Below are 16,762 nucleotides of genomic sequence, written 5' to 3'. Positions count from 1 at the left end.
GTCCTATACAAGAGAGCAGAACAGATTGTCAGCTCACATGGAGAGCGCCCCTATATGTGGCCGTGTACTATCAGCTCACATGGAGAGCGCCCCTATATGTGGCCGTGTACTATCAGCTCACATGGAGAGCGCCCCTATATGTGGCCGTGTACTATCAGATCACATGGAGAGCACCCCTATATGTGGCCGTGTACTATCAGATCACATGGAGAGCGCCTCTATATGTGGCCGTGTACTGTCAGATCACATGGAGAGCGCCCCTATATGTGGCCGTGTACTGTCAGCTCACATGGAGAGCGCCTCTATATGTGGCCGTGTACTATCAGATCACATGGAGAGCGCCCCTATATGTGGCCGTGTACTGTCAGATCACATGGAGAGCGCCTCTATATGTGGCCGTGTACTATCAGATCACATGGAGAGCACCCCTATATGTGGCAGTGTACTATCAGATCACATGGAGAGCGCCCCTATATGTGGCCGTGTACTATCAGCTCACATGGAGAGCGCCCCTATATGTGGCCGTGTACTATCAGCTCACATGGAGAGCGCCCCTATATGTGGCCGTGTACTATCAGATCACATGGAGAGCGCCCCTATATGTGGCCGTGTACTATCAGATCACATGGAGAGAGCCCCTATATGTGGCCGTGTACTATCAGATCACATGGAGAGCGCCCCTATATGTGGCCGTGTACTGTCAGATCACATGGAGAGCGCCTCTATATGTGGCCGTGTACTATCAGCTTACATGGAGAGCACCCCTATATGTGGCCGTGTACTATCAGATCACATGGAGAGCACCCCTATATGTGGCCGTGTACTATCAGATCACATGGAGAGCACCCCTATATGTGGCCGTGTACTATCAGATCACATGGAGAGCACCCCTATATGTGGCCGTGTACTGTCAGCTCACATGGAGAGCGCCCCTATATGTGGCCGTGTACTATCAGATCACATGGAGAGCGCCCCTATATGTGGCCGTGTACTATCAGATCACATGGAGAGAGCCCCTATATGTGGCCGTGTACTGTCAGATCACATGGAGAGAGCCCCTATATGTGGCCGTGTACTGTCAGATCACATGGAGAGAGCCCCTATATGTGGCCGTGTACTGTCAGATCACATGGAGAGCGCCCCTATATGTGGCCGTGTACTATCAGATCACATGGAGAGAGCCCCTATATGTGGCCGTGTACTGTCAGATCACATGGAGAGCGCCCCTATATGTGGCCGTGTACTATCAGATCACATGGAGAGCGCCCCTATATGTGGCTGTGTACTGTCAGATCACATGGAGAGCACCCCTATATGTGGCCGTGTACTATCAGATCACATGGAGAGCGCCTCTATATGTGGCCGTGTACTATCAGATCACATGGAGAGCGCCCCTATATGTGGCCGTGTACTATCAGATCACATGGAGAGCGCCCCTATATGTGGCCGTGTACTGTCAGATCACATGGAGAGCGCCTCTATATGTGGCCGTGTACTATCAGATCACATGGAGAGCGCCCCTATATGTGGCCGTGTACTGTCAGATCACATGGAGAGCGCCCCTATATGTGGCCGTGTACTGTCAGATCACATGGAGAGAGCCCCTATATGTGGCCGTGTCATATCAGCTCACATGGAGAGCGCCCCTATATGTGGCCGTGTACTATCAGATCACATGGAGAGCGCCCCTATATGTGGCCGTGTACTATCAGATCACATGGAGAGCGCCCCTATATGTGGCCGTGTACTATCAGCTCACATGGAGAGCGCCCCTATATGTGGCCGTGTACTATCAGATCACATGGAGAGAGCCCCTATATGTGGCCGTGTACTATCAGATCACATGGAGAGCGCCCCTATATGTGGCCGTGTACTATCAGATCACATGGAGAGCGCCCCTATATGTGGCTGTGTACTGTCAGATCACATGGAGAGCGCCCCTATATGTGGCCGTGTACTGTCAGATCACATGGAGAGCGCCCCTATATGTGGCCGTGTACTATCAGATCACATGGAGAGCGCCCCTATATGTGGCTGTGTACTGTCAGATCACATGGAGAGCACCCCTATATGTGGCCGTGTACTATCAGATCACATGGAGAGCGCCTCTATATGTGGCCGTGTACTATCAGATCACATGGAGAGCGCCTCTATATGTGGCCGTGTACTGTCAGATCACATGGAGAGCGCCCCTATATGTGGCCGTGTACTGTCAGATCACATGGAGAGTGCCTCTATATGTGGCCGTGTACTATCAGATCACATGGAGAGCACCCCTATATGTGGCCGTGTACTATCAGATCACATGGAGAGCGCCCCTATATGTGGCCGTGTACTATCAGATCACATGGAGAGCGCCTCTATATGTGGCCGTGTACTATCAGATCACATGGAGAGCGCCTCTATATGTGGCCGTGTACTGTCAGATCACATGGAGAGCGCCCCTATATGTGGCCGTGTACTGTCAGATCACATGGACAGCGCCCCTATATGTGGCCGTGTACTATCAGCTGACATGGAGAGCGCCCCTATATGTGGCCGTGTACTATCAGATCACATGGAGAGCGCCCCTATATGTGGCCGTGTACTATCAGATCACATGGAGAGCGCCCCTATATGTGGCCGTGTACTGTCAGATCACATGGAGAGCGCCTCTATATGTGGCCGTGTACTGTCAGCTCACATGGAGAGCGCCCCTATATGTGGCCGTGTACTGTCAGCTCACATGGAGAGCGCCCCTATATGTGGCCGTGTACTGTCAGCTCACATGGAGAGCGCCCCTATATGTGGCCGTGTACTGTCAGATCACATGGAGAGCGCCCCTATATGTGGCCGTGTACTATCAGATCACATGGAGAGCGCCCCTATATGTGGCCGTGTACTGTCAGATCACATGGAGAGCGCCCCTATATGTGGCCGTGTACTATCAGATCACATGGAGAGCGCCCCTATATGTGGCCGTGTACTATCAGATCACATGGAGAGCGCCCCTATATGTGGCCGTGTACTATCAGCTCACATGGAGAGCGCCCCTATATGTGGCCGTGTACTATCAGCTCACATGGAGAGCGCCCCTATATGTGGCCGTGTACTATCAGATCACATGGAGAGCGCCCCTATATGTGGCCGTGTACTATCAGATCACATGGAGAGCGCCTCTATATGTGGCCGTGTACTATCAGATCACATGGAGAGCGCCCCTATATGTGGCCGTGTACTGTCAGATCACATGGACAGCGCCCCTATATGTGGCCGTGTACTATCAGCTGACATGGAGAGCGCCCCTATATGTGGCCGTGTACTATCAGATCACATGGAGAGCGCCCCTATATGTGGCCGTGTACTGTCAGATCACATGGAGAGCGCCCCTATATGTGGCCGTGTACTGTCAGATCACATGGAGAGCGCCTCTATATGTGGCCGTGTACTATCAGATCACATGGAGAGCGCCTCTATATGTGGCCGTGTACTATCAGATCACATGGAGAGCGCCCCTATATGTGGCCGTGTACTGTCAGATCACATGGACAGCGCCCCTATATGTGGCCGTGTACTATCAGCTGACATGGAGAGCGCCCCTATATGTGGCCGTGTACTATCAGATCACATGGAGAGCGCCCCTATATGTGGCCGTGTACTATCAGATCACATGGAGAGCGCCCCTATATGTGGCCGTGTACTGTCAGATCACATGGAGAGCACCCCTATATGTGGCCGTGTACTATCAGCTCACATGGAGAGCGCCCCTATATGTGGCCGTGTACTGTCAGATCACATGGAGAGCACCCCTATATGTGGCCGTGTACTATCAGATCACATGGAGAGCGCCCCTATATGTGGCCGTGTACTGTCAGATCACATGGAGAGCGCCCCTATATGTGGCCGTGTACTATCAGATCACATGGCGAGCGCCTCTATATGTGGCCGTGTACTGTCAGATCACATGGAGAGCGCCCCTATATGTGGCCGTGTACTGTCAGATCACATGGAGAGCACCCCTATATGTGGCCGTGTACTATCAGATCACATGGAGAGCGCCCCTATATGTGGCCGTGTACTGTCAGATCACATGGAGAGCACCCCTATATGTGGCCGTGTACTATCAGATCACATGGAGAGCGCCCCTATATGTGGCCGTGTACTGTCAGATCACATGGAGAGCGCCTCTATATGTGGCCGTGTACTGTCAGATCACATGGAGAGCGCCCCTATATGTGGCCGTGTACTATCAGCTCACATGGAGAGCGCCCCTATATGTGGCCGTGTACTGTCAGATCACATGGAGAGCGCCCCTATATGTGGCCGTGTACTATCAGATCACATGGAGAGCGCCCCTATATGTGGCCGTGTACTATCAGATCACATGGAGAGCGCCTCTATATGTGGCCGTGTACTATCAGATCACATGGAGAGCGCCCCTATATGTGGCCGTGTACTGTCAGATCACATGGACAGCGCCCCTATATGTGGCCGTGTACTATCAGCTGACATGGAGAGCGCCCCTATATGTGGCCGTGTACTATCAGATCACATGGAGAGCGCCCCTATATGTGGCCGTGTACTGTCAGATCACATGGAGAGCGCCCCTATATGTGGCCGTGTACTGTCAGATCACATGGAGAGCGCCTCTATATGTGGCCGTGTACTATCAGATCACATGGAGAGCGCCTCTATATGTGGCCGTGTACTATCAGATCACATGGAGAGCGCCCCTATATGTGGCCGTGTACTGTCAGATCACATGGACAGCGCCCCTATATGTGGCCGTGTACTATCAGCTGACATGGAGAGCGCCCCTATATGTGGCCGTGTACTATCAGATCACATGGAGAGCGCCCCTATATGTGGCCGTGTACTGTCAGATCACATGGAGAGCGCCTCTATATGTGGCCGTGTACTATCAGATCACATGGAGAGCGCCTCTATATGTGGCCGTGTACTGTCAGATCACATGGAGAGCGCCCCTATATGTGGCCGTGTACTGTCAGATCACATGGAGAGCACCCCTATATGTGGCCGTGTACTATCAGATCACATGGAGAGCGCCCCTATATGTGGCCGTGTACTGTCAGATCACATGGCGAGCGCCTCTATATGTGGCCGTGTACTGTCAGATCACATGGAGAGCGCCCCTATATGTGGCCGTGTACTGTCAGATCACATGGAGAGCACCCCTATATGTGGCCGTGTACTATCAGCTCACATGGAGAGCGCCCCTATATGTGGCCGTGTACTGTCAGATCACATGGAGAGCACCCCTATATGTGGCCGTGTACTATCAGATCACATGGAGAGCGCCCCTATATGTGGCCGTGTACTGTCAGATCACATGGAGAGCGCCCCTATATGTGGCCGTGTACTATCAGATCACATGGAGAGCGCCCCTATATGTGGCCGTGTACTATCAGATCACATGGCGAGCGCCTCTATATGTGGCCGTGTACTGTCAGATCACATGGAGAGCGCCTCTATATGTGGCCGTGTACTATCAGATCACATGGAGAGCGCCCCTATATGTGGCCGTGTACTGTCAGATCACATGGAGAGCACCCCTATATGTGGCCGTGTACTATCAGATCACATGGAGAGCGCCCCTATATGTGGCCGTGTACTGTCAGATCACATGGAGAGCACCCCTATATGTGGCCGTGTACTATCAGATCACATGGAGAGCACCCCTATATGTGGCCGTGTACTGTCAGATCACATGGAGAGCACCCCTATATGTGGCCGTGTACTGTCAGATCACATGGAGAGCACCCCTATATGTGGCCGTGTACTATCAGATCACATGGAGAGCGCCCCTATATGTGGCCGTGTACTATCAGATCACATGGAGAGCGCCCCTATATGTGGCCGTGTACTGTCAGATCACATGGAGAGCACCCCTATATGTGGCCGTGTACTATCAGATCACATGGAGAGCGCCCCTATATGTGGCCGTGTACTATCAGATCACATGGAGAGCGCCCCTATATGTGGCCGTGTACTGTCAGATCACATGGAGAGCGCCTCTATATGTGGCCGTGTACTATCAGATCACATGGAGAGCACCCCTATATGTGGCCGTGTACTGTCAGATCACATGGAGAGCGCCCCTATATGTGGCCGTGTACTGTCAGATCACATGGAGAGCGCCCCTATATGTGGCCGTGTACTGTCAGATCACATGGAGAGCACCCCTATATGTGGCCGTGTACTATCAGATCACATGGAGAGCGCCCCTATATGTGGCCGTGTACTGTCAGATCACATGGAGAGCGCCCCTATATGTGGCCGTGTACTATCAGATCACATGGAGAGCGCCCCTATATGTGGCCGTGTACTATCAGATCACATGGAGAGCACCCCTATATGTGGCCGTGTACTGTCAGATCACATGGAGAGCGCCCCTATATGTGGCCGTGTACTATCAGATCACATGGAGAGCGCCCCTATATGTGGCCGTGTACTATCAGATCACATGGAGAGCGCCCCTATATGTGGCCGTGTACTGTCAGATCACATGGAGAGCACCCCTATATGTGGCCGTGTACTATCAGATCACATGGAGAGCACCCCTATATGTGGCCGTGTACTGTCAGATCACATGGAGAGCGCCCCTATATGTGGCCGTGTACTATCAGATCACATGGAGAGCGCCCCTATATGTGGCCGTGTACTATCAGATCACATGGAGAGCGCCCCTATATGTGGCCGTGTACTGTCAGATCACATGGAGAGCACCCCTATATGTGGCCGTGTACTATCAGATCACATGGAGAGCGCCCCTATATGTGGCCGTGTACTGTCAGATCACATGGAGAGCGCCCCTATATGTGGCCGTTGTTAAATATTAATTATCCTTATTTTTATTCTGTACTGAGCACATGGTTTCTTGCTGACACTATGAAAAGCTATTTCTGTGTATGTAGCTCAGAGTATAAGTTAACTCCATATACAGAAGACATGTGATCTGTAGAAACCATATAAATAACGTCTCTAAGGAGGGTGTGGGGCTTTTTGTCACGTGGGACGGTCACCTCCCTTCCTTCACCATCATTCTCCATGGACATGGGACAAGACACGAGGAACAACAGCTGTTAGCTACTCCATGCCATGATGACTTCAGACTTTCACACAGACAGATGACTTCTACCATTCAGGACCCTGGAAAGATGAGTAACAGGAGAAGCGCTGATATCTACACATGGACACTCTGTTTGTAATTGTTTCATCTACCTTTTATGTTTTTGCTGCGATGGTGGATAACTCAATAAACCACTACACTTTCGTCAGAATATCATGACATTTTTCTTTTAAGAATAACGCACCTGGTTAAGTCTTGATGAGATATTTTTGCTCAATAACGATTTTTAACATTTGGCCTAGCCAGCCAGTTTTGATTTTTTGTGCTATTTTTGCGTGAATTTCCTTCTTCTTGCACACGGGGGAAGACAGAAGAGTTCCGCTAGATTGTGCAAGTATTCAGGAATTCCACTTCAAAATTTCAAGTCACAAAGATCTCACAAGAACCTACGAATGACGGAGACTAACAGGTGTTGTACGGATTGACAGCAAGCATTGGTAGTGCTGAAGAACAGACGTGCTAAAAATAGCCGTGCTGAAGTCCGGAGCCCAGCGTTGTAAAAGCAAAGGAACTACAAGCTGAGATTTCAAGAATGCAGAATAGCGAATTCGAATTTGAATTTAGATTGTAAGCTAATGTCTAAGAAAAAAGAAAAAGAGCAACTTAAAAATATCTTACATATGGTTTATGTATTTAACGAGTTTGTGACAGAGAAGTCCAAAAAAGACAGTGTAGAAAGAATTTCTAAGGAAACTAATGATGTTCCCAAGATTGACTGTAATGAGAAGAGTGAGGAAGATGTGACGCACGTATCTGTAATGACGATGACCACCCAAAGTGACATTGACTTTGTGACACAAGATGAAAAACAAGATGGAGGAAGTGAAGGAGACATGACAATTGACAAAGATGATCTACGAGGGACAGATGTACAAGGGCCACTAAAAATAGACGACTCAGAGGCCCAACTCCAACTTAAATCTAGGAAAATCCTGCTAAAATTATGCAAAATCATTCCTGCATATGATGACAAAATCCATGTGTGCAGAAATTCAGAGATATTTGAAAGTTTTGCTGATAAGTTTGATTTGACTAATCAGGAGAAAAATAATTTGTTTAAAATTTGGCTGCCAGTAACTTTTATGAGAAGATATTCATTAGAAATGCAGAATGAGGAGTATGAAAATATGACTGATGTAGAAAGATTAAGAATTTTGATTTTCTGTGGATTGAAAGAAAATTATCCAGATCTTGATATTCTTCTAAAATTGAAGATTGGCCAGAAAGAATGTACGTTTACTTTTATGGCCATTTTTGAAAGGATTTATAAATTGGTCTGTACGAATTTGAATCAACAATCCATGATAAATTGTTTTGTAAACAAGTTTAAATTCTTAAATCCTGTATCTCGCGCAATTGCTACACAGAAAAATTCTTTATACGAATGCGCCCAATCCCTTGATTTTTCTAGAAAACACGAGAATCTTGAAAGGAAAACACATTTTACTAAGTTTTTGAAACCAGGCAGAATTCAATCTTATCAAAAGCCAAAATCAAAATCTCCAAAACTGATCCAAAATCAAATCTATGAAGTACGAAGAAAATTACATATTTGCTACAAACCGTATGAAAAGATTCAGGAGTCTATTAAAGAAATTTCTCTGAAAGATTTAAAATCTGAAGGGTCAGATCTGTCTCTAAAGATGGCGGAGACTGACAGACGGAAGCAGGTGAGTATCCCAGGGGGAGCTCAGCTGAACACTCCATTATCACAGCAGCTCTTCAAAGAGTCCATAGGGTTAAAACTGACCTTACTAAATTTAGCATTTCAGATAATCGACAGAGAGTTACATTTTGGGATAGGAATTGGCTAAATATGTAATTATATTATATGATGAGTTATACAATGTATTATTTATTAATATGTAATTATTTTATTCAATATAATTCTGCAGTTATATATATTAATATAGTATACAGTAAATACTGTAGCATATTTGTATAAATAGAGATTATATTAACTGCATTTTTATATATATAGTGAAATAATTAAAATTTACTCCAGTAAAAAATATTTAGAATTACAATTAAATACATTTATTAAATATATACATATGTATAAGATATTTAAATTATTTTGTTTTGAAATAAATATGAAATTAACCTTTATCTTTCATTTCCCTTAGAATTTTACTTTCAAAGCGAGGATTGAACAAAAAAATACCTGTTTCATGAATTTATGTCTTATTCACACAGGAAGTTATATTAACTGCATGATTTTTATATATATATTTAACACTAACAAAATAAATAATATATCTAACAACCTAAAAATGTGTGTACTACATGTTTTTCTGTAACATTATGTTTTTTTCCTCTCACTGCATGGTGTGACATATGTGAGTTAAAGAATATCATATAGCCTTGTTGTTTTTTTTTTAATTTTAGGAATTTTCCTCAGCCTTACATTCAAATGGTTTCAGTAACAGGCTTGTACCGAAATAGCGTTAGAACATTCAACTCAAGTTTCTTGTAAATGGAGGAGTCCTTTCTATAGGTTAAAACATAGTGTTAGATAATATTTGGGGAATATTCAAAGGAATATTAGAATACTAAATTTAATAGATTACAATGCGCATTGATTGATAATTAGGATACAATATTTTGGGTTAATATACATGTTTTTTATTCTTTGTATGTGAAATGTATTGTGAACGTCTATGTGAGTCACATGTGACAGGTGAGAGAACATATGAGCAGCTGCTGAGTGAATTTGACATGAGATGTGATGTAAGAGTGACCAGAGCGTGGAATGTGGAATGTGGATGCACAGTTTGACTGAGGACTCATGATTTATGGTATGTCAGAAAAAAAACCAACAACTGTGTGTTTAAAAAAAATAATAATAATAGGATCCAGTTAAATTATTAGAATATTAACCCCTTCAAGACCCAGCCTATTTTGACCTTAAAGACCTTGCCGTTTTTTGCAATTCTGACCAGTGTCCCTTTATGAGGTAATAACTCAGGAACGCTTCAACGGATCCTAGCGGTTCTGAGATTGTTTTTTCGTGACATATTGGGCTTCATGTTAGTGGTAAATTTAGGTCAATAAATTCTGCATTTATTTGTGATAAACACGGAAATTTGGCGAAAATTTTGAAAATTTCGCAATTTTCACATTTTGAATTTTTATTCTGTTAAACCAGAGAGATATGTGACACAAAATAGTTAATAAATAACATTTCCCACATGTTTACTTTACATCAGCACAATTTTGGAAACAAAATTTTTTTTTGTTAGGAAGTTATAAGGGTTAAAATTCGACCAGCGATTTGTCATTTTTACAACGAAATTTACAAAACCATTTTTTTTAGGGACCACCTCACATTTGAAGTCAGTTTGAGGGGTCTATATGGCTGAAAATACCCAAAAGTGACACCATTCTAAAAACTGCACCCCTCAAGGTACTCAAAACCACATTCAAGAAGTTTATTAACCCTTCAGGTGCTTCACAGCAGCAGAAGCAACATGGAAGGAAAAAATGAACATTTAACTTTTTAGTCACAAAAATTATCTTTTAGCAACAATTTTTTTATTTTCCCAATGGTAAAAGGAGAAACTGAACCACGAAAGTTGTTGTCCAATTTGTCCTGAGTACGCTGATACCTCATATGTGGGGGTAAACCACTGTTTTGGCGCACGGCAGGGCTTGGAAGGGAAGGAGCGCCATTTGACTTTTTGAATCAAAAATTGGCTCCACTCTTTAGCGGACACCATGTCACGTTTGGAGAGCCCCCGTGTGCCTAAAAATTGGAGCTCCCCCACAAGTGACCCCATTTTGGAAACTAGACGCCCCAAGGAACTTATCTAGATGCATAGTGAGCACTTTGAACCCCCAGGTGCTTCACAAATTGATCCGTAAAAATGAAAAAGTACTTTTTTTTCACAAAAAAATTCTTTTAGCCTCAATTTTTTCATTTTCACATGGGCAACAGGATAAAATGGATCCTAAAATGTGTTGGGCAATTTCTCCTGAGTACACCAATACCTCACATGTGGAGGTAAACCACTGTTTGGGCACATGGTAAGGCTCGGAAGGGAAGGAGCGCCATTTGACTTTTTGAATGAAAAATTATTTCCATCGTTAGCGGACACCATGTCGCGTTTGGATAGCTCCTGTGTGCCTAAACATTGGCGCTCCCCCACAAGTGACCCCATTTTGGAAACTAGACCCCCCAAGGAACTAATTTAGATGCCTAGTGAGCACTTTAAACCCTCAGGTGCTTCACAAATTGATCTGTAAAAATGAAAAAGTACTTTTTTTTCACAAAAAAATTCTTTTCGCCTCAATTTTTTCATTTTCACATGGGCAGTAGGATAAAATGGATCATAAAATTTGTTGGGCAATTTCTCCCGAGTACGCCGATACCTCATATGTGGGGGTAAACCACTGTTTGGGCACTCGGCAGGGCTCGGAAGAGAAGGCGCGCCATTTGACTTTTTGAATGGAAAATTAGCTCCAATTGTTAGCGGACACCATGTCGCGTTTGGAGAGCCCCTGTGTGCCTAAACATTGGAGCTCCCGCACAAGTGACCCCATTTTGGAAACTAGACCCCCCAAGGAACTTATCTAGATGCATATTGAGCACTTTAAACCCCCAGGTGCTTCACAGAAGTTTATAACGCAGAGCCATGAAAATAAAAAATAATTTTTCTTTCCTCAAAAATGATTTTTTAGCCTGGAATTTCCTATTTTGCCAAGGATAATAGGAGAAATTGGACCCCAAATATTGTTGTCCAGTTTGTCCTGAGTACGCTGATACCCCATATGTGGGGGTAAACCACTGTTTGGGCGCACGGCAGGGCTCGGAAGGGATGGCACGCCATTTGGCTTTTTAAATGGAAAATTAGCTCCAATCATTAGCGGACACCATGTCACGTTTGGAGAGCCCCTGTGTGCCTAAACATTGGAGATCCCCCAGAAATGACACCATTTTAGAAACTAGACCCCCAAAGGAACTAATCTAGATGTGTGGTGAGGACTTTGAACCCCCAAGTGCTTCACAGAAGTTTATAACGCAGAGCCATGAAAAAAAAAAAAAAAATTATTTTCTCAAAAATGATCTTTTAGCCTGCAATTTTTTATTTTCCCAAGGGTAACAGGAGAAATTTGACCCCAAAAGTTGTTGTCCAGTTTCTCCTGAGTACGCTGATACCCCATATGTGGGGGTAAATCACTGTTTGGGCACATGCCGGGGCTCGGAAGTGAAGTAGTGACGTTTTGAAATGCAGACTTTGATGGAATGCTCTGTGGGCGTCACGTTGCGTTTGCAGAGCCCCTGATGTGGCTTAACAGTAGAAACCCCCCACAAGTGACCCCATTTTGGAAACTAGACCCCCAAAGGAACTTATCTAGATGTGTGGTGAGCACTTTGAACCCCCAAGTGCTTCATAGAAGTTTATAATGCAGAGCCGTGAAAATAATAAATACGTTTTCTTTCCTCAAAAATAATTATTTAGCCCAGAGTTTTTTATTTTTCCCAAGGGTAACAGGAGAAATTTGACCCCAATATTTGTTGTCCAGTTTCTCCTGAGTACGGTGATACCCCATATGTGGGGGTAAACTACTGTTTGGGCACATGCCGGGGCTTGGAATTGAAGTAGTGACGTTTTGAAATGCAGACTTTGATGGAATGCTCTGCGGGCGTCACGTTGCGTTTGCAGAGCCCCTGATGTGCCTAAACAGTAGAAACCCCCCACAAGTGACCCCATTTTGGAAACTAGACCCTGAAAGGAACTTATCTAGATGTGTGGTGAGCACTTTGAACCCCCAAGTGCTTCATAGAAGTTTATAATGCAGAGCCGTGAAAATAATAAATACGTTTTCTTTCCTCAAAAATAATTATTTAGCCCAGAATTTTTTATTTTCCCAAGGGTTACAGGAGAAATTGGACCCCAAAAGTTGTTGTCCAGTTTCTCCTGAGTACGCTGATACCCCATATGTGGGGGTAAACCACTGTTTGGGCACACGTCGGGGCTCAGAAGGGAAGTAGTGACTTTTGAAATGCAGACTTTGATGGAATGGTCTGCGGGTGTCACGTTGCGTTTGCAGAGCCCCTGGTGTGCCTAAACAGTAGAAACCCCCCACAAGTGACCCCATTTTAGAAACTAGACCCCCCAAGGAACTTATCTAGATATGTGGTGAGCACTTTGAACCCCCAAGTGCTTCACAGACGTTTACAACACAGATCCGTGAAAATAAAAAATCATTTTTCTTTCCTCAAAAATTATGTTTTAGCAAGCATTTTTTTAGATTCACAAGGGTAACAGGAGAAATTGGACCCCAGTAATTGTTGCGCAGTTTGTCCTGAGTATGCTGGTACCCCATATGTGGGGGTAAACCACTGTTTGGGCACACGTCAGGGCTCGGAAGTGAGGGAGCACCATTTGACTTTTTGAATACGAGATTGGCTGGAATCAATGGTGGCGCCATGTTGCGTTTGGAGACCCCTGATGTGCCTAAACAGTGGTAACCCCTCAATTCTACCTCCAACACTAACCCCAACACACCCCTAACCCTAATCCCAACTGTAGCCATAACCCTAATCACAACCCTAACCCCAACACACCCCTAACCACAACACTAATTCCAACCCTAACCCTAAGGCTATGTGCCCACGTTGCGGATTCGTGTGAGATATTTCCGCACCATTTTTGAAAAATCTGCGGGTAAAAGGCACTGTGTTTTACCTGCGGATTTTCCGCGGATTTCCAGTGTTTTTTGTGCGGATTTCACCTGCGGATTCCTATTGAGGAACAGGTGTAAAACGCTGCGGAATCCGCACAAAGAATTCACATGCTGCGGAAAATACAACGCAGCGTTCCCGCGCGGTATTTTCCGCACCATGGGTACAGCGGATTTGGTTTTTCATATGTTTACATGGTACTGTAAACCTGATGGAACACTGCTGCGAATCCGCAGCCAAATCCGCACCGTGTGCACATAGCCTAATTCTAAAGGTATGTGCACACGCTGCGGAAAACGCTGCGGATCCGCAGCAGTTTCCCATGAGTGTACAGTTCAATGTAAACCTATGGGAAACAAAAATCGCTGTACACATGCTGCGGAAAAACTGCACGGAAACGCAGCGGTTTACATTCCGCAGCATGTCACTTCTTTGTGCGGATTCCGCAGCGGTTTTACAACTGCTCCAATAGAAAATCGCAATTGTAAAACCGCAGTGAAATGCGCAGAAAAAAACGCGGTAAATCCACCATAAATCCGCAGCGGTTTAGCACTGCGGATTTATCAAATCCGCAGCGGAAAAATCCGCAGAGGACCAGAATACGTGTGCACATTCCTAACCCTAACCCTACCCCTAACCCTACCCCTAACCCTAGCCCTAACCCTAACCCTACCCCTAACCCTACCCCTACCCCTACCCCTACCCCTACCCCTAACCCTACCCCTAACCCTACCCCTAACCCTAACCCTACCCCTAACCCTAACCCTATTCTAACATTAGTGGAAAAAAAAAAATTTCTTTATTTTTTTATTGTCCCTACCTATGGGGGTGACAAAGGGGGGGGGTCATTTATTATTTTTTTTATTTTGATCACTGAGATAGATTATATCTCAGTGATCAAAATGCACTTTGGAACGAATCTGCCGGCCGGCAGATTCGGCGGGCGCACTGCACATGCGCCCGCCATTTTGGAAGATGGCGGCGCCCGGGAGAAGACGGACGGGACCACGGCTGGATCGGTAAGTATGATAGGGTGGGGGGGGACCACGGGGGGGGGGATCGGAGCACGGGGGGGGGGATCGGAGCACGGGGGGGGGAATCGGAGCGCGGGAGGGGTGGAACGGAGCGCGGGGGGCGTGGAACGGAGCACGGGGGGGCTGGAATGGAGCACGGGGGGGTGGAACGGAGCACGGGGGGGGGTGGATCGGAGTGCAGGGGGGGTGATTGGAGCACGGGGGGGTGATTGGAGCACGGGGGGAGCGGACACGAGCACGGGGGGGAGCGGAGCACAGGGCGGAGGGGAGCCGGAGCAGTGTACCGGCCAGATCGGGGGGGTGGGGGGGCGATCGGAGGGGTGGGGTGGGGGAACACTAGTATTTCCAGCCATGGCCGATGATATTTCAGCATCGGCCATGGCTGGATTGTAATATTTCACCCGTTATAATGGGTGAAATATTACAAATCGCTCTGATTGGCAGTTTCACTTTCAACAGCCAATCAGAGCGATCGTAGCCACGAGGGGGTGAAGCCACCCCCCCTGGGCTAAACTACCACTCCCCCTGTCCCTGCAGATCGGGTGAAATGGGAGTTAACCCTTTCACCCGATCTGCAGGGACGCGATCTTTCCATGACGCCGCATAGGCGTCATGGGTCGGATTGGCACCGACTTTCATGACGCCTACGTGGCGTCAAAGGTCGGGAAGGGGTTAAGATATATTTAAATATTATTATTCAACATATATTTCTTTAGTTATTATTATTATTTAATAAGTACAATAACACATCAATATGGTTTATCAAGGAAACCTACATTTAGAACATTTTTTCCTAATGATAATTTTTTCATATTTCAGTGTTTTTTTATATTTACAGATGAGTATACATCTTCAAACAAATATATGGCACAAGTTGATATGACAGTTATAAAAATAATTATTTTTCACTTGGGTTTTTTACAAATTAATTTTTTCATAAAATAATATTTTTTGATATTAAGGGGGAAATGTGTTTTTGATCCTAATCACATCATCACATTTCATCAATACCTCTTCTTCACACATTTTAATAAAGAAGAAATATTAATAAGGTATTATTGGGTATAATAACAATAAATATTATAAATATCATTTTTTCCTCTAATGAAGGGTATTATATGCAAAGCTGCATAATTTCAATATTTTGGTGATCCAAGGTTATGACAACATCTACAAAAATATTAAGGGAATGTGTTACTGAGACATAATCTCAGCATTTGTCATTAACATATAAAGGCCTTATTTTTATTTTTTATTCTCATTTTTATTTTTCATTTTTTTTCCACTTTTCTTTCAATTTTTATTTTTCATTCTTATTTTTCATCAAGGAAAAATCAATATTTAATAGAGTAATGTCTACAAGCATATTGCTTTATCAAATATAGTGATCATATGGTTTCATTATATAAGAAATGTTTCAATTCCTGAGTTAAATACAACAATTCTTTCACTCATTCATTCATTTATTCATATATATACTTATTTTGGTTCATGACTATACATACTTACATATTATTGGTCTACTGAACATAAATTAATAAAGTTTTAATACTAAATATCAGCACTTGTTACATAAGACACACTGACATCTATGGGTTCAAAAAGAAATTACACCTACGACATAAAAATGTCCAATCACATGAAGAATATGGTTAATAATATACTATCATTTATTATTATTATTATTATTTTATTTTCCAAATATAAATTCCATTTTAATATCATTTAATAATTATATGGATATTATTGATTGCTATGGTACGCTGTGATATTATAAGTTAGGGAAATTACCAGATTTGGTATAGAATAGGGAATGAAGACTTCAATCAAGATACCGGAGATACGTTAATAAAGACTTTTCATTTTTCTAAATTCAATTGATTCTTAAAAGTTGCAAGAAGAAAAGCCGTT

Source organism: Ranitomeya imitator, chromosome 6, assembly GCF_032444005.1.
Source record: "Ranitomeya imitator isolate aRanImi1 chromosome 6, aRanImi1.pri, whole genome shotgun sequence".
Classification (NCBI taxonomy): Eukaryota; Metazoa; Chordata; class Amphibia; order Anura; family Dendrobatidae; genus Ranitomeya; species Ranitomeya imitator.
Note: the sequence above shows the minus strand (reverse complement) of the source record.